Source organism: Epinephelus fuscoguttatus, linkage group LG23 (genome assembly GCF_011397635.1).
Source record: "Epinephelus fuscoguttatus linkage group LG23, E.fuscoguttatus.final_Chr_v1".
Taxonomy (NCBI): domain Eukaryota; kingdom Metazoa; phylum Chordata; class Actinopteri; order Perciformes; family Serranidae; genus Epinephelus; species Epinephelus fuscoguttatus.
Window position 1 is genome coordinate 2104880 of NC_064774.1, and position 18948 is coordinate 2123827.

Genomic DNA, 18948 nt, shown 5'->3' on the forward strand with positions numbered 1-18948 from the left:
GGCGGTTAGGCCTGAATGAAATGAGCTCTCTAGCGCCCCCATTTTGTTTGATGGGGTCCAATAATGGAGGGTCCCCTCAGATTATGTGTGGTCATATGCCTACAAAGTTGCGTGGTGATGGGTGAAACCCTTGAGATGTTCTACACCTTTATGTGATGAGCCACGCCCTCCATAATATTCATTGCCTTATAGAAGCTCAGTTTTAGGAAGTTTTCCAACTTTTGCCAAGAGGAACTTTAGATATTGCTCCTAGATTATGTTCACCCAGTTTCATGCAGATCGCTCAAGCTTCCTAGGAAGAGATTGATTTGAAGTGTTTTTCAAAAAATTCACATTGGGGGCCAATCTATATAAGGGGAAGTTATGGGTTCTTGAGGCAAATGTTTTCCTCATGTGGAGAGGCATCTCTGTGCAAAGTTTCATGTCTCTACGACATATGGGGCATGAGATATGCCCATTCAAAGTTTGACATTTCAATCAGTTGCTATAGCGCCCCCCTTTGGCCAATTGATGTAATATTGCTTCATTGGCATCCTCCCATGACCCTCTACCACTGTGCCAAATTTCACATGGATTGACCAAGTCAGTGAGGAGAAAAACGTGGAACAGACACACAGACAGAGTTTTCATCATAGTATTTGTAAGACACTCTTGAAACATTGCCTCCGAAAGGACTGCATGATGATTTCCCTCTCAGTGTCTTCCTGTGATTCTGTATATACTTAACATTCTTTGAAAATGTCTGACATTTGTTTTCTGTAAATTGTCTCCTGAGTACTTTTCTTTTTAAAAGAAAGATTTGCTCCAGGCGTCCCTTGCTCACCTCCATATATTCGTGTATACATGTTGATATGTGCACGTTATCAGGTTCATTTACCAATGTGACCAGGGCCCTATTTCAGAAAGCAGGATTAGTGATAACTCTGAGTATGTTGAGCCTGAGATGCAGCGTAAAATGATGAGTTATAATGAAGCCGACCTGTGAACTTGTGTTTGATATTGGCACCATTAAGTCATGTTTAATGTGTGTTATAGGTCAAACTTTACAGCACTTCTCAGGAACCCTCCGCCCCTTAGTGTTTTGTACATGGCCTCTGCATGAAGCCTACACACAACTAGAAATCAGCCCTTAGTGGTGCAGACACCATGAATATCCACAGCTGTGTGTGACGACAGCTGCTCTGTTGGAGAACCTCCGATGCTGATGTGACACACTTGGTGACACAGCACTTCCTCTTGCTGTTCTTCATGTCGACAGGTCTAATGAGTCGAGGAGACTGATTTACAGAATGATGTTTAAATGAAGCCTAGTGATCCATTTTCTTTACTTCCTGACCCCACTAGATGGAGCTCTTCATTCAACAAAGGGTTGAAAGCAGTGAAGTGCATTTCCTTGAGCCTTTTTCTGTAATCCAAGAGCGCCATCTAGTGGGCTCAGACAATAAAGACAAATAGCTCCTGAGGTTTCATCTGGTCATCACTAGTGTCCACATCCAGAAAGTGAGGCCTGTGAACGTGCACACGGTTTCACAGTGATCAAGATGTATGAAATGGAATCAGGAGTAGTCTTTGAGCTTACAAAGATGTTGAATGAAGGCATACATACAGGGACAACATCAGGTCTACACTCACCATTTCGTCCAGTTCTCAGAATCTGTCCATGACAAATATTATATACCAAGTTGATCTCGTCATATCTTTTCTTTCTTCCATGCCTCCAATAATATTCTCATCAGATATTTATCCATTTCCTCCATTTGAATTCCTCCAATCTACTCAGCTGCATCGCTTCAACATTAGAGGTTATTTTGATTAAAAAACAAACAACAGTCTCAAGAATGCCATGTATTTTAGTCCAAAAAGGAGCAACCGAGGGGAACCCACAAAAGATACGACATTTGCGTCTTTGTCCCCACATGATCGCCAACAGTCCGTTTAGTCTGAGAGAGATTTTCTGTGGGCAGGAGTTTTTTAAAAGTAACACATGACATTCTTCCGGCTAGATTCTCTCCAGACTGAGAGCTTGTTGTTTTCCATTGTTGCCTCTCCTCTCATTCTTCCTGTGTGATGGTCGGATTACCTTCAGTTTCCCACCATGCTTTAAATGAGTGTATTTTCCTTGTGTAGTTGTTGGAGGCTCAGGTATAGTTTCCAAATGACCTTTTAATCTGCTCATATGCTCTCAGAAATATTTGAAGTAGGTGTTGATTTAGGATGCAAAATAATAATAATCTTAATAACAGAGACTGTTGAGGAGTCCCAAAGCTCGACTCTCAGCAGAGTCTCAAGTCTCTGTGTTACTGTCAATAAATAACTTCACATGAGTCAAAGGGGGGGGAGGTGCCAACAGAGAGGAAGAGCGAAAGGGAAAGTGTGAAGTCAGTGGTGTGTTTAGACTCAATTTTAAAGTGCACAGAGCAGTGAGAGGAAGACAGGTGGTGTGAGACATGGTGAGTGTTGATGTTTATTCATCGTTTAGTGTGTTCTAGGGGAGAGTAGGGTCGGTTGGGTCAGTGCCACATCTTCACAGCTTCATCATCACACTTGCTTTTACCACCACCATCATCTGACGCTGTTTTTACAACCAGGCTTTTCCTGTTAAACACGAGGCCTGCGCGCAGCTACGGATCTGCGCGCTCCGGTGCTTCGGGCGCGCTCTTGTGTCAACTCTTTGAATGTGCGTCACAGTGAAAAGCTCTAGTACCGCGAGCAGCGGCACTTTATAGACACACAGAGAGAAAAGGGGGACTCTGCCGAGGGATTGTGGCGCAGTTTTGTTGGATAGGAAGATGTTGAGTGTACAGTCAGCTCTCCCTGCTCTTTGTTACACTGAGTTTTGGTTTCCGCCCTCAGATCAGATCAGTGCACGGACACTCCCTAAACTTTAGGCTCGTTGGAGATGAAGTGAGCCTTGCCTGGAGAGTTTCCAGCAGCCTTCAGTCTGTACAGAAAGTCACAGGAACACTCACATCCTGTCAGATATGATGGTGATTTATTCAAATATAATCAGACTCATATATCAGATTGTTTCAGTCTCCAGTTGTTTTAATTCTGATAGATTGATTTATTAAAATGCTTTACAGGCGATCTGTAGTTTATGTTCATGGTTCAACCTCCATTTGACATGAATTCTCCTGTAAATCAGCATCATATCAGTTTGACCTGTCCCCTCAACTACACAGGCTGAATAAACTGTGTCTGACTATAAGCTTCATGTTTGATACAAGACAACAGCTTTCATTAAAGATCAGTCAGATACAGTCAGGGCTTCACATCTGTACACATGTTAGTTTAAGAATCACCACCAGTCTGTGTGATGTTAAATACTTCAATAATTCAAACACACTGTGTATGTGTGTTACAGTTCTCTCAGATTTGGGAAGATGGCTGATTTGGAGGCAGACAGGGACAGATCAGAGTCTCCAGTGTCCAGCTGTCAGCTGTCTGTGAAGAGTGACCAGTCCATGATTAGTCCTCCAGTCTTCAGTAATGAACCTGGACCCTCAGACACAAAGTAAGAGACTGTTTCTACTGTAAACTGACCTGAAGACAAAACTGCTTTTCTTTTTTTTTAATGTTTTTATTTATATTTATAGTGTGGGTATTGGGACAGGCCCTAACTTCTGTGCCCCCCGTACAGATAAACATCAACCCTTTGCCTTAAGGCTCAGCTCCCTTTTCATCACAACTGTGTGGCACTGCACCTGCATCACTGCACGCAGCACCAAAGTGCCTGAGGTCCATTTTACCCTCATTGGAGAACAAGACCCAGAAACACTTGAACTCCTTCACTTTGGGCAGTAACTCTCTCGTATGGGTCGGAGGACTTGTTGTGATGTTACCTCTGGTCTTTACAAGGACTAATAATATGTGTAAAACATTTGTTGTTTCCACAGACAGAGAGCAGAGTCTCCAGTATCCAGCTGTCTGTCTTTGAAGAGTGACTGGTCCATGATTGCTCCTCCAGCCTTTAGTAATGAACCTGGACCCTCAGCCACAAAGTAAGAGACTGTTTCTACTGTAAACTGACCTGAAGACAAAACTATGTTTCTTTTTTTTGTTTTTATTTTCATTTTTCAAAGAACTCTAATTTTTGGGCAGGACTTTGCCCTGATATTGCTTGACGATACTGAAAATAAGGGGTGTCCCTCAGTGTAATTTCGAGTTAAACTAAAGCTTGAATTAATGAATATCTGCCCTACACCTCAAAGCAATATGAAGTTCAAAATATGTATAAAACTACTGCCTAGAGGCTTTTTAAATACAAAGTTGTCATAGACAGAAGTTTCACAGACACCTTTTTAAAGTTACTTTTACTGTAATTAATAGTTCAGTTAATTACAGGTACAGATCATGCCATCAAATTAATTGAGAAATTTTGCTTAGAAACAATAAAGATTGTGCAATAACGCAAAATGTGAAAAGTGAACAGTAAAAGTCCTTCAGCTAATATATAACAAAGCATGAAAAAAATAAACTTTTATCTATGTACAAACAGGTGTGATTCTAGGATGAGAGGTTTAGGGGTGCTGAGCACCCAGAGAGCTGCCCGGCCAGGCAAGATAAATTTCACTGTTTTGTACATTTTAACTCAATTTCATTCCAACATTTGTGAAAGAAAAACACTTTTTGGGAAAGTCTGTGACTAAACCATCAAATCTGATAAAGGTTATTTAAATGCTTAGCCACAGCAAAAGAGGAATGGATTGGAATCATAAAAGAAACACATCGTAACCCTAATTTCTGGGCGAAGACAACTCATTTTGATACAGCAGCTCCTCAACATACACATAAACAGTATGTATGTTTCTGGAGTAAACCAGCCCCCTATAGTGAGTACCAAAAACACCAAAAATGGACCTTGGGCTTATTTTTTAGACTTTTATTTGAAATGCAATGCACATGCAATGTTTGTCTCTGCTTTTTTCCTTCTTGTCTATATTATATAATACAAATACATAAATAAAAATGCACTTCAAAAAAGAAAAGTGCTTGAAATCTACAAAATAATAATAATAAATACACACAATAGGAGTTATAATGTTAATGGGCTTCCAGTCAGCTAGTCAGTAGCACCTTGGCTTTAATATTAACACATGCACATGACACAACAGCTAGCTTCTCTCATTCCAGTTCAAACAGAGGACAGTGGTACTGACCACGTGTAACGTTTCCTCGCCAGAAAAAACGTCAGCTAACTCCTACCTAACAACATAAACAGTGACCTACGATTAAATGCAGCAAAAATGAAGACTGGTAATGATAATAATGTGTTGGTATTGAGTGGTAGAAGTAAAGAAATGTGCCACATGTCACCCACTCTGGAAGGCAGCGCATTGCTCTGTGCAGATAGAGCGCTCAGAGCCCGAGTCAGGGAAAGGTGGGAGGGATGGGGTGGATCAAACCATTTTTTAGGCAAGGGGGGTGCTGCTGTATTTTTGTTGTTAAAATATTACGCTGCAACCAAGTACTGTCTGGTTTTGACACTTTTCTAGCTTGTTTAAAAAGGGACATACAATAAAAAAATAAATAAATAAAAAAAATCTCTCAAATTTTAGGGGTGCTTCAACCCCCCCCAAAATGGGCTAGAAACGCCTATGTGTACAAACATACAGTTTGTCATGTCACTGTGCTTTTCTCATCGTGTTAAGTGAAGAGTGGGCAGTGTACCACCATCATGATTCATCACCTCCATTTCTTTTTGCTCACAAAATGGAATGGAAGTGAAAAGGTAACAGGGTAATAAGCCACATCATTTAGTTTAATGGCATGAAGACAGAAAGTGACACAACACTAAACATATCAACATCAAGATGTATTTTACATTTTAGTCAAATATGACAGCACAGATGTGCAAAATTAATCAAATATTTTAAGCCTTCTCCCTGTGCTACCTATTGCAATACAGACAAAAACATTTTAGAGTATAAATAAGAGTAGTTCTGAAATAGCTGTGAAAATTATTCTGAGAGTCATTCTTATCCTATAGACATTTCCTTAGCCAGTTACAGTTAATTTCTCCTTACCTGTGAAGCCTTGGGCTGATAATTGGTGCTGCTGTCAGATCCCTGTCCTGATACCTGCCTGGTTTCTCCCTGTCCCTCTTCTATCTATTGCAGTAATATAGATAATAAATGTGCAAAGCAAAATTCATAAATAGAATTAGGAATAGTAGTGGTGACATAGCTGTGGAAATTAACCTCAAAGTCACTTTTATGCTATAGATATTTTCTCTCAGCCAGTTATAATCTCTCCTTACCTGTGAAGACCTTGCATGATCATCCTTGCTGGCCTCTGGTCCACTGTCTCCTCCCTGACCCTACTCTTTATATTGTGGCAATAAAGATTAAAACATATGTGCAAAGCAAGTGAGCACAAGTTCTTACTAAGGAGGAGTGGGTTTATTCCTAACATGCAACTACCTAGCAAGCGATTTAACATAGGTAACAAGAACATTAGTATTCTTGTTCACTAGCTTAACTTGATATGTTGGCATCTATTAATTAGTCATCATTTAGCTAACATTATCTTCATGCAAAAGCACTACTCAACTTACATGGTTTGTTTGGAAGAAACTGTGCAAGGTGTTTTGCTTCTTGTTGGCTGGTTTGCTGAAAATAGTTAACACAGCAGCACTGTCTAGCAGCACACGTCTCCTCTGTGACTGATTCAAATCACAACAGAACAGCATAGGCGTTTCTCAATACTCAAGTTAAGCAGTTTGGACTTGTGGACTTGGCAAGTTCAAACTTCCCAAGAACGGGAGAACAGGAGGACGGGAGTACAGTCATTTCTGCTTTTGGAACAGCAGCGAACTTGATGATGTCACCACCTCCGCTCGCCTTGGCTGTTGTACTGTGTTGTATACATGCATTTAGAGTAAAACAATATAAACACAGCCCAGCCCTGTGTCTTTTCATAGACACTGTAAGAAATTAATATGTACATGTTTTTAACGTTTCAACATAACTGACACACAAAAACATATAAATAGCCAAAATATTTTCATAACATGTCTCATAAAACCTTTTCCCTGCAGCTGGCCTCTGATTATAATCAAAAGTCAGGTGCGAGGAAAGTTTGTGGAGAGTTGGCGGTTATTGTCATCGTGAGCATTGAGAGTTAAATCAATAATTGACATGGATCACAGAAGGCGTCTTGGCGCAGTTATTGCAGCAGGACTGCTGTACCTGCAGGCTGAGGAGGAGGCTGACCAGCTGAGGAGGCAGAGCCCAGAAAGTGATGAGGCAAAATTCGGTGCCTGGAATTGGGCCTGGAGGCTCCCAACCTTGTCCTCAGCGTTGCTTCTCAGTTGTCCTCTGATGTCAATCTGCTACCTTGGGTTCATCTAATCAATACTCAAAGAAACACTGGAGACAGGCAGAGTCCGATGCAATCGAGTTTAATGTGTTCACAAGCTTCAACACATACAACTCATGAGTCAAGCCCCGGAGCTGGACTGAAAACTCGCTCTCAGTACGTCCGCTTTTATGCTGGTGGAGACTGGGTAGAGTCTCCACCTCTTTTCCTGAGTCCTTCCCACTCAAACCTTTTTTTAATGGTGTAATCACTTTCACTTTGGGCCTGGAATTCCCCAAATCTCCCACCCTTAGATCTGGTTTTGCTTTCACTTTATTTTTAAAAAACGTGAGTTTTAGGGACTTTCTTTATGCAGTCCCTAGTGCTCTTACGTGAGCTCATAACTCTGTATTGTTACCACTTTGACATGTATAACGATGCTTTAACACATATAGATGCATCTCAATCAATTTTATAAGAACTTATACATAAAACATAGTTATATGGCTTTTGTCTCTTAATCAATTTATGTAGTGTAACACTTTTACTTGATTAGGGATTAACTTTTACACTACAAAAGACAGCAGAGAATGAGGCGGAGGATGAGGATGAGACCTGCTATGCTTGTGTAACCCTTGAAGTCAGCTCCCTCTAGCATGGGTCCGGCTAGGCCCTCAGTCTCCCTATAAAGTCTCTGCGTTGTGTATTTTGTTTTGTTTTTTTGGGTGGTGGAAGACGGAGAGAAGAACCAGGCGAGGAAACACAGGATCTGAGTCGAGCTGTCTTTATCTCAAAGCTTCACCTTTCAGAAAAGGACAAGAAGTTGTCACTTACAATACAAAATATGTCACACTGCAAATAGAACATCTCCCATGGTCTTTTCCAGTAACCAGTGTTAACATAACCAGCAGTTAACAGATGTGTGCATAAGTGAGTGAGAGTAAAAGAATATGTGTGTGTGTGAGTGAGCGAGTGACCGTGACTGTGTGTGTATGAGTGAAAGAGTGAGTGTGGGTGTGTGTGTGTGTGTGAGTGAAAGAGTGAGTGTGGGTGTGTGTGTGTGTGTGAGTGAAAGAGTGTGGGTGTAAATGAGCGAGTGAGTGTGAGTGTGTGTCTGCATGTGCGTGAGTGAGAGGAAAAGAGTACAGTACATGTGGGTGTAAATGAGCAAGTGAGTGTAACTGTGTCTGTGCATGTGTGAGAGAACAATAATATGAAAAGAACCAGAACATTTTCCTCGCACAGGAATTGTAACATGTTTCTGGGCCACCACATACATTGGTAATAAACTTAACAAACTCTACAGTTGTCTCTTCCACAAATAACCGCACCACCACATTAATATAGCTCTTAGCTTTCATATTTGTTGAAATGATCCACTGGATAGTGCAAAACAATAACTTTTTCTCCTATCTTTAGACTGGAGAGACAATTCACACTGCTTACCTTTCAGAAAAGGACAAGAAGTTGTGACCTAAGATGGCCGCAACCAACAAAGAAGAATAGCCACACAGCACCAAAACAGACCAACAAGGTGGCGCCCTCTGGGGGTTCCTTCACCAGTTATTTGAAAATAATGAGGAAACCTCTGCAGGCTCGTTACATTAGTTCACCTCCTTACACTTGCATGTCTCTATTGTTTGTTATGTTTGTCCAGTTGTGGACAAAGTACCCAGGAAGATCACAACAAAGAACAGAAACTCAGTCACAAGTCAAAGTGCTGCATACCAAATCTGACTTGAGTAAAAGTATCTGGGTATTGTCAGCAGAATGTAGGACTACTTCAGATGAAGAGTTCAAAGTGCTCATGATGCACAGTGACCCAATTTCAAGTGTTGTGATCATCATATACATGAATATGTATTGAGTATTAGTTGATCAGCGTCGGCTACATGTGAGCAGCATTTAAATGTTGTCATGGTAGAACTGATTTTAACACCTGTCACTGGTGCACTAGTCTGATCTATAACAACACACAGCAACTTGTAAATATGAAACAACAACATATAAAACAAACTATCTGAACAGTAACTATAGCTATCAGATAAATGTAGCTGGAGTAGAATGTACAGTATTTCCCTCTGAGTAAATGGAAATACCCAAAGTACATCAGATTTGTACTGAAGTACAGTAGCTACTTGAGTAAATATACTTAGTTACTGTCCATCACTGCATTTGTCTCATCATTATGCTTTCTGTCTACATGTTTATGGAGACTTGACAGTTTACTTGGTGCACCTAGAAAAAACAACAGCAGTTTAATATTCAGTCTGACATTTTATTGAAGTGTTGAGTTGTAGATTGTGGTGCTGTTGAACTGTACTGGATTACACTGACAGCAGTTTGTCATTTAGTCTGTCCTCACCAATATAAATGGATCACACAGGTCAGGTGTGAAGAGGAAAAGTTTATTCAGCCACACTTCAGACATCAGGTATACAATTCATATCAGATAATCAATATTTAAAATGCTGTTGAATAAATACTACAATAAAGACAATTAATCTTTAAATACAATAAATAAATTACAATAAATTCTTAAAATCATAACTGAATGGTAAAAACATAAATAAGCCAAAGAATGCAAAGAACAATAACATGTTACAACATTTAATAATATAAGAATATATCTTACACTGAGACTGAATGTTGCCCATTAGACATTCCCCAAACGAATTACATTTCATATTTAACCACTACAGAGATACAGTGATGAATTTAAAAGGACGACCCGAGAGAGGCTGCTCTCAGTGGGACACACACATGTTTATTATGTATGAGCGCTGACACCGCTGTCATCTAGCGGACCTCAGTCACATTCAGCTGGGCTCTATATTAAAACATCGACCACGGGTCTGACGTTTAAACTACGCATGAAAACACTACGTTCTGTGACAAAACAACAGTCACATATCGGTAATTATGGCTTACAATTGTGCGCCCTCACTCGACATTTCCAATGGTTGTTTGTGAAATGCATGCTGGGATACCTGGCTGTCTAAGTCCACACAAGTCTGCTCCGATGCATCCCCGGTGAAATGGGTGTGTCGAGAACATATCCGGGAATTTGGACTGAACTTGGCTAGATGTGAACTTTGAGTTGGAACAGTACTTGGGCTGTGACTGATGACGCGTCACAAGAACACAAGAACAAAAGTCTGCACAAGAACGCATATTGAGAAACGGCTCATGTGTATGCCGCTTGGCACCACCTACTCATGGTGTGTTTAAAGACAGCTAGGAAAAACACGTTACCACATGTTAAAAACGAATTGAACGGTTGTAACGGCTGTAAAAAGTGCAGGGGACAGAGGGCACAAATACGGGAAGTGTGGGGGACATGTTCAGTCATGAACCTGGACCCTCTGTTGAAAACAATGGATGTGTTTTTCGCCTCTTAAAAGCTGCCTCACAGTGGACCAAAAATTTACTCAAGAGGTTTTCATCATTTTAACTGCCAGTGGTTATGTGTGAATAAAGCAAATAGTTTTTAGCACAGTTTGCAGGACGAGATCTAAATAATGTGTTCATCTCCACAGAGAGAAGAAGAGGAGTCATGTTTCTGTGGAGGAGCAGCCGTCCTGCTGTAGTTTGTGTCAGGACGTCCTGAAGGATCCAGTCTCTACCAGCTGTGGACACTGGTTCTGCAGACAGTGCATCAGCTCATACTGGGACCAGTCTGCTTCATCAGGAGACTCCTCCTGTCCCCAGTGTGGAAAAAGATCCAGAACAAGAGCTGGACTGCAGACAGCCAGTCAGACCAGCACTGTACAAAGTAAGACTGTACATCTGTCTGCTGATGTCATCATGTCTGAAAACAGGATTCTTCTTGGTTTATTTGTGTTGTAAAGTGTAGACATGAAAGATTTTATCAAACTAATGTATAAAACCTTCATTTGTTTGTGTTACTTGTTTTAATGTTGGTCATGAAAATAATCAGAGTCCAGATTTATTTCTTTAGTCTGACATGTTTCCTTCTCTTTCAGCAGACAGTGGTCTGCAGGAGGTTTTAGATGAACATAAGATCAGTGTGAGGAGGAGATGTGAACGTGTGACTGAAGGAAGTGATGAAACAGGAAGTGAAACCCTCCTCAACAGGATCTACACTGAGCTCTACATCACAGAGGGACAGAGTGAAGAGGTTAATACCCAACATGAGGTGAAGCAGCTTGAGAGAGCTTCTAAGATGAAGACCCTCCATGAAACTCCAATCAAGTGTCAGCACATCTTTAAAGCCTTACCTGAGCAACAGAAACACATCAGAGTGGTTCTGACCAACGGCGTCGCTGGCGTTGGAAAAACCTTCACAGTGCAGAAGTTCACTCTGGACTGGGCTGAGGTTTGGAAAACCAAGATGTCAGTCTGGTGATTCTGCTTTCGTTCAGGGAGCTGAACTTGATCAGAGATGAGCAGTACAGTCTTCTCACTCTGCTCCGTGTTTTCCATCCAACATTACAGAAGGTCACAGCAGAGGAGCTCGCTGTCTGTAAAGTTCTGTTCATCTTTGACGGCCTGGATGAAAGCAGACTGTCTCTGGATTTCCACAACAATGAGGTTGTGACTGATGTCACACAGAAGTCATCAGTCAACGTGCTGTTGACAAACCTCATCGAGGGGAAGCTGCTTCCCTCGGCTCTGGTCTGGATAACTTCCCGACCTGCAGCAGCCAATCAGATCCCTCCCGCATGTGTTGACAGGGTAACAGAAGTACGAGGCTTCACTGACGCCCAGAAGGAGGAGTACTTCAGGAGGAGAGTCAGTGATGAAGAGCGGTCCAGCAGAATCATCTCACACATGAAGACATCCAGGAGCCTCCACATCATGTGTCTAATCCCAGTCTTCTGCTGGATCACTGCTACAGTTCTGGATCACATGTTGACTACAGAGCAGAGAGGAGAGCTGCCCAAGACCCTGACTGACCTGTACTCACACTTCCTGCTGGTTCAGACAAAGAGGAAGAAGCACAAGTATGATGAGAGACATGAGACCAGTCCACAGGAGCTGACGGAGGCTGACAGGGACGTTCTTCTGAAGCTGGGGAGGCTGGCGTTTGAACATCTGGAGAAAGGAAACATCATGTTCTACCAAGAAGACCTGGAGCGCTGTGGTCTTGATGTCACAGAGGCCTCGGTGTACTCTGGAGTTTGTACAGAGATCTTCAGAAGAGAGTCTGTGATCTTCCAGAAAACAGTCTACTGCTTCGTTCATCTGAGCGTTCAGGAGTTTCTGGCTGCAGTCTACCTGTTCCACTGTTTCACCAACAGGAACACAAAGGTACTGGAGGACTTCCTGGGGACAGACAAGGATAATTACAGATCCCTGGATGTCTTCTTACAGAGAGCCATGAAGAAATCTCTCCAAAGTAAAAATGGTCACCTGGATCTGTTTGTCCGCTTCCTTCATGGCCTCTCTCTGGAGTCCAACCAGAGACTGTTAGGAGGCCTTTTGGGTCGGACAGACAACAGTCCAGAAATCATCCAGAGAGCCATCAACAACCTGAGGAGGATGAACACAAACAAGATCTCTCCTGACAGAAGCATCAACATCTTCCACTGTCTGCTGGAGATGAACGACCTCTCAGTACATCAGGAGATCCAAAAGATCCTGAAGTCAAAGAAAAGATTCAAGAAAAAACTTTCACAGATCCACTGCTCAGCTCTGGCCTACATGCTGCAGATGTCAGAGGAGGTTCTGGATGAGTTGGACCTGAAGAAATACAACACAACAAGTGCTGGACGACTGAGACTGATTCCAGCTGTGAAGAACTGCAGAAAGGCTCGGTAAGTCCAGATGTGATTAACATCATAAATCATTGTAGATTAGTAGTTTAATTCTTCAAATATACACACTATGAAATTCTTATTATTCATAAAATGTTCTGTGCTGATTGTATAGATCTTCTGTGCTGTCGGGTTGAAGATGTGTGTGAAGTGTCTGTGTTTTAGAATAAGTAGCTTCTTTGCAGCAACATCCATATTTGAATCATTGTCTACTGTCATGGACACATATGAGTCTGGACAGACATGGATGTAAACTGTAAGTGTAACTTGACTGGTGAAGCATACGACCACGAGGCAGTAATTCTGGTCATGAATCAGCTTTTAATTAGTTTGAATTCTTTGTGTTCTTTTTTTATTCTTAACTATTTTCAGTCCATCAAAACAGGATATTTCAAACTGTTTTATCATCAGATCCATAAAGTAAATATAAAGTGTCTCTTTGACAATAACAGGTTTTCTAATATATGTGTCATGTCAGATTTACTGAGTGTGGACTCTCAGAGACTGACTGTGAAGTCGTGGCCTCAGCTCTGAAGTCCAACCCCTCCCATCTGAGAGAGCTGGACCTGAGTGATAACTACGACCTGCAGGATTCAGGAGTGAAGCAGCTGTGTGCTGGACTGGAGAGTCCAAACTGTAGACTGGAGACTCTGAGGTCAGTTCACTTGCTTATGTAGGTGTTTGTTTGTTTGTTTTTGGATATATATAATATAAATCCTTGACTGAGGTTATAAAGCTTTCAGTGTTTTCAGAAATGTTGTGTCTTTCCAAATGGCTGAACAGTTGGTTATGAAAGGCAGAGAAATGATGATTTAGAACATTTAGACACCATCAAGTTTGAGATTTATCCAAACAGAATTTAAGATTCCTGAGGTTCTGAGGTTTCTTTGTTTTCATGTTAACGTCACATAATCATTTGAAGTCACAGACCTTTAGACTGCAACAATAAGCAAATAAATAGTCTGCACTGGAAACATCTTGGACTTTAAGGACAGGTTGATATTCTTTCACACTCACACGCCCATTAGGACTGCACCATTAATGATCTGGATTCATACGTCTATGTGATCTCATTTCTAAATGACAAGCATTGACTGGCTCCTGTTTCCCTATGCATTCATGTGTTGACTGATGTGCTGTGGAACAATCCCAGTTGCTATCAAGTGTTTCCTCTATCAGTGGGATCCCCCACCCCCCTGAAAGAAAGCAAATATTTTATTGATGTTATTGACCTTGTTTATGCACTGCTTTGATTTGAGCTCAGTGTGAGAGTCTTTACTGTGTTTTCCTGTCGCTGGGCTGCGTTTCTCTCCCTCCTCCTCGACCCACACAGGTGACGTTACTTGAGTTAACAGCCTCTGGTTACATCACTGTAAGTGGAATAAAATCTTCCAAACGTGTCATTTCTTATTGTAATCCACCTAAAAGCAAAGACAGACACATGTGGACTCCAAACTAGTGGAGCTGAAGCTGACAGGCTCCGCCCCCTCCAACAAGCGTGTGTTGAGGCTCAACTGGTGTGTGTGCAGCAGCCCAGAGTTTTCAAAGTGTCTGTGTGTTCACAAGTTTTGTATCTTTGAACTGAATCTCTGTGGTTTGAAGTTTAGTTTCTCTCCTGCGTTGCTGTTTGTACTTTCAGATATCTGCCTTATTTTACCGTTTCATGTTCGCTGTCAGACGGATAAGATTCGTATGAAGTCACTGCAGATGAAAAGCCAATATTTTCTGCTTTGGCTGCTTCACAATAAAAGCTAAACAAAGCTAAAATAACAAAACAACATGGGACTTTTATTGTGAAGACACATATTTTGTGTGACATTTATGACTGTATACTCAATGATCTCTCATGATCGCGGTCTCATTTTGAAACGGAGCATCTTCAGATTAATGCCATACAGGATATCTGATGATCCACTGAAGTTGGTCACAATACGAGATGATTTAGTCTTGAGTTGTTTTTTTTTTGTTATCTTAGCCGCCATCTTGACTGTAAGGAAGTCAGGAGGGACAACTCCAGCGGTCACAGCTGAGCAGCATGTGTTGTTGTCTAGAGTCACAGCTGTAATGCAGTCGCCTGGCAGAGGTCTGCACTCTACTGAGTGCACTTTGTAGTTGATGTCTGTGATCATTCCTTCTGTCCATACTGTCTGTGAAGCAGTCCCTTTATAACCTGACTCCAGTGTTACCAGATGGAGGACAAAATCCACAGTCTTGTTCTGTGTAAAAGTTCAGTTTAAACTAATATGAGGCTTCAGACCTGAGTTACAGTCAGTATTTAGTGTTTGACAGTGTTTTTCTTGTTGAGCTGCAGAGGAGGAACAGTAACTCAAAGAGGGAGTTTGGTGCTAAACAGTCTGTAACTTTGGTCCACACCCTCTTGATTTGGATAACTCAGACTGCTGAAGCTTCATATTAGTTTCATCTGAACTTATGAAGACATTTCTTACAGTGTAGCTGAGTTAAGAAGAGACCACTTCACACTCAGTATGGACAGGAGGAATATTTACTGCCACCAATAACTCTTTTAATGTGCATGTGGCTGTTGAACAAACTTGAACAAATGTGTCCCTCTCCTTTTTATTCCATATACAAATACAGTATGAAGGTCATGTAAGAAATGAATGAATGAAGAGTTTTTAGTCCAACGTGTCTGATTTGATATTGATCCTCTAAATACAGACTTGACTGAGATCAGCAGCATGTTGTTAATCTGTGTTGATATGAATAGGTGAATGAATGTTGTGGTGACATTTGGATGATGTCTGTAGAAGGCTGACATCATGATGATCCACAATAACACAATGACAAAGTCACTCTACTCAGTTTAGGGCAAAGCTCATTGATCAGGACATAGTAATGTTGAGCTACACATTTAACACCTGAACACATCTGATTATTATTATCTGTATTATTAATGATTTTTATCTCCATCATTTATTCTTCATTCAGACTGGAGGACTGCAGGTTGTCAGAGATCAGCTGTGTTTCTCTGGCCTCAGCTCTGAAGTCCAACCCCTCCCATCTGAGAGAGCTGGAGCTGAGTCACAACAACCTGCAGGATTCAGGAGTGAAGCAGCTGTGTGATTTTCTGGAGAGTCCACACTGTAAACTGGAGACTCTGAGGTCAGACACCATTTTTTACTCCTGTGCTGAGATTATTATGATGTGAAAGTTGTGTTGACACTAAACTGCAGACATCAGGCTGATATTATACTGATCCACAATGAAGTCTATTTGTCTTGTTCAGTGGTTTAATCCATTGACTGTGGCAGAGCAATGTGGAGCTAAAACCTTAAAGATAAACTCTGCAGGATTTTCCTTAAAAACAGTGTATAGACTCATACAGAAATAATCCCTCTCAATCATCACTTATGAGCCACTCTCAGTGTGTGCTGGTGTATTTATCTGCAGAGACTCTGCCCTCTGCCTGTGTTTTCTTACTTTCTTCTTATTTTCTGTGTTTGGGAAGTTTCTGGGCGTGTACCCCCACAGCGCTCAGGTGAGCTCAGGGCTTTATAAAAAGGTGGGGACCAGATGCCAGACTGTAAGCAGCAGGAATCAAAGAGATACAACATCTGAAAACAAAAATACAGTGAGAAGAAATGCCAAACAAGAATGAATCTGGGTTGGCTTTTACCTGAGCTGTTGAACGTGTTTACAAACGGTAACCAACAATCCTGCATAACATAACTTTGATTTCAGCAGAAAAATGACTGGATTATTCACTCCTAACCTGTAAACCAGGGGTGTCAAACGTACTGCCCAAGGGCCGAAACCGACACACCGGAGGAGCTCATCTGGTTCTCCTTGCAGGGTTTTATTTGATACTTAATGCAATAGTTGCTCTTTATAAGTTCCAACATTACATTTGTTCAGATTATGTTAGAAAGTACAGCTGGTCTCAAGAAATGTAACAGCCATCTCTCTATTGGTTGAAACTCTAAACCAGCACAAAAATGACAATTAGCAACATAATTCAATTCAATTCAATTCAATTTAATTCAATTTTATTTATACAGCCCAATATCACAAATCACAATTTGCCTCACAGGGCTTTACAGCATACGACATCCCTCTGTCCTTATGGCCCTTGCAGCGGATAAGGAAAAACTCCCCCAAAAAAACCTTTAACGGGGGAAAAAAAATGGTAGAAACCTCAGGAAGAGCAACTGAGGAGGGATCCCTCTTCCAGGACGGACAGACGTGCAATAGATGTCGTACAGAACAGATCAGCATAACAAATTAACAGTAATTCACATGACACAATGAGACAGAGAGAGAGACAGAGAGAGAGATGCAGGTAATGACAGTAGCTTACAACAACATTATTGAAAGTAATAATATTATAGTTATAGTTCTGGTTACTGCGATACAATATGTTGAAAGTATGTATTAATATCTGGCAGTATACATGTGTGACAATAGTCACATGTGTATAATAACAGTAGAAGTATGACTAATGACTAATGATGGCAGCAGCAGCAGCAGGAGGCATCTGGCAGGACCACCGCTGCGATATGAGTTAATCTGAGAGACAGTGGAGCACAAAGGCTCCGGAGAAGAAGCCGAGTTAGTGACATCCAGAATGGCCGAGTTAGCAAGATGCAGTAATAGAATACGAGAGAGAGAGAGAGAGAGAGAGAGAGAGAGAGAGAGAGAGAGAAGGAGAGAAGGTGCCCGGTGTATTATAGAGGGGTCCTCCGGCAGACTAGGCCTAAGTCAGCCTAACTAGGGGCTGGTACAGGGCAAGCCTGGGTCAGCCCTAACTATAAGCTTTATCAAAGAGGAAAGTCTTAAGTCTAGTCTTAAATGTGGAGACGGTGTCTGCCTCCCGGACCGTAACAGGAAGATGATTCCACAGGAGAGGAGCCTGATAGCTGAAGGCTCTGGCTCCTGATCTACTTTTGGAGACTTTAGGGACCACGAGTAACCCTGCGTTCTCGGAGCGCAGTGTTCTGGTGGGATAATATGGCACTATGAGCTCTCTAAGATATGACGGAGCTTGACCATTTAGAGCTTTATAAGTTAACAGTAGGATTTTAAATTCAATTCTGGATTTTACAGGGAGCCAGTGCAGAGAAGCTAAAACAGGAGGAATATGATCTTGTTTCTTAGTTCCTGTTAGTACACGTGCTGCTGCATTCTGAATTAGCTGGAGAGTTTTTAAGGACTTACTAGAGCTACCTGATAATAGAGAGTTACAGTAATCCAGCCTAGAGGTAACAAAAGCGTGGACCAATTTTTCTGCATCTTTTCGGGTCAGGATAGGCCTAATTTTCGCAATATTACGCAGATGAAAAAATGCAGTCCGTGAGGTTTGTTATAAATGAGAATTAAAAGACAAATCTTGATCAAATATTACTCCGAGGTTTCTTACAGTAGTGCTAGAGGCCAGAGCAATGCCATCTAGAGAAACTATGTCATCAGATGAAGAGTCTCTGAGTTGTTTGGGGCCAAGAACAATAACTTCAGTTTTGTCTGAATTTAACATCAGGAAATTGGTGCTCATCCAAGTTTTTATGTCCTTAAGGCAGTTATGGAGTTTAGTTAATTGATTACTTTCTTCTGGCTTCATCGATAAATACAACTGAGTATCATCCGCATAACAATGGAAATTTATAGAGTGATTTCTAATGATGTTACCTAAAGGAAGCATATGTAGAGTAAATAGGATTGGTCCGAGCACAGAACCTTGCGGCACTCCAAAACAAACTTTGGTACATAAGGACAATTCATTATGAACGTGAACAAACTGAAAATGATCAGATAAATAAGATTTAAACCAGCTCAGTGCAGAACCTTTTAGGCCAATTAAATGATCCAGTCTCTGCAGTAGAATATGATGGTCAATTGTGTCAAACGCCGCACT

General features: G+C 41.3%; 1 long non-coding RNA gene and 1 pseudogene across 1 annotated transcript in view; one reads left to right on the forward strand and one right to left on the reverse strand.

Annotated features, from left to right (window-relative positions):
- Window positions 1-18948, forward strand: part of LOC125883943 (NLR family CARD domain-containing protein 3-like) — a 129935-nt pseudogene that overhangs the window by 28515 nt on the left and 82472 nt on the right.
- Window positions 1-18948, reverse strand: part of LOC125883990 (uncharacterized) — a 116959-nt gene that overhangs the window by 23772 nt on the left and 74239 nt on the right. The window lies entirely within an intron of this gene.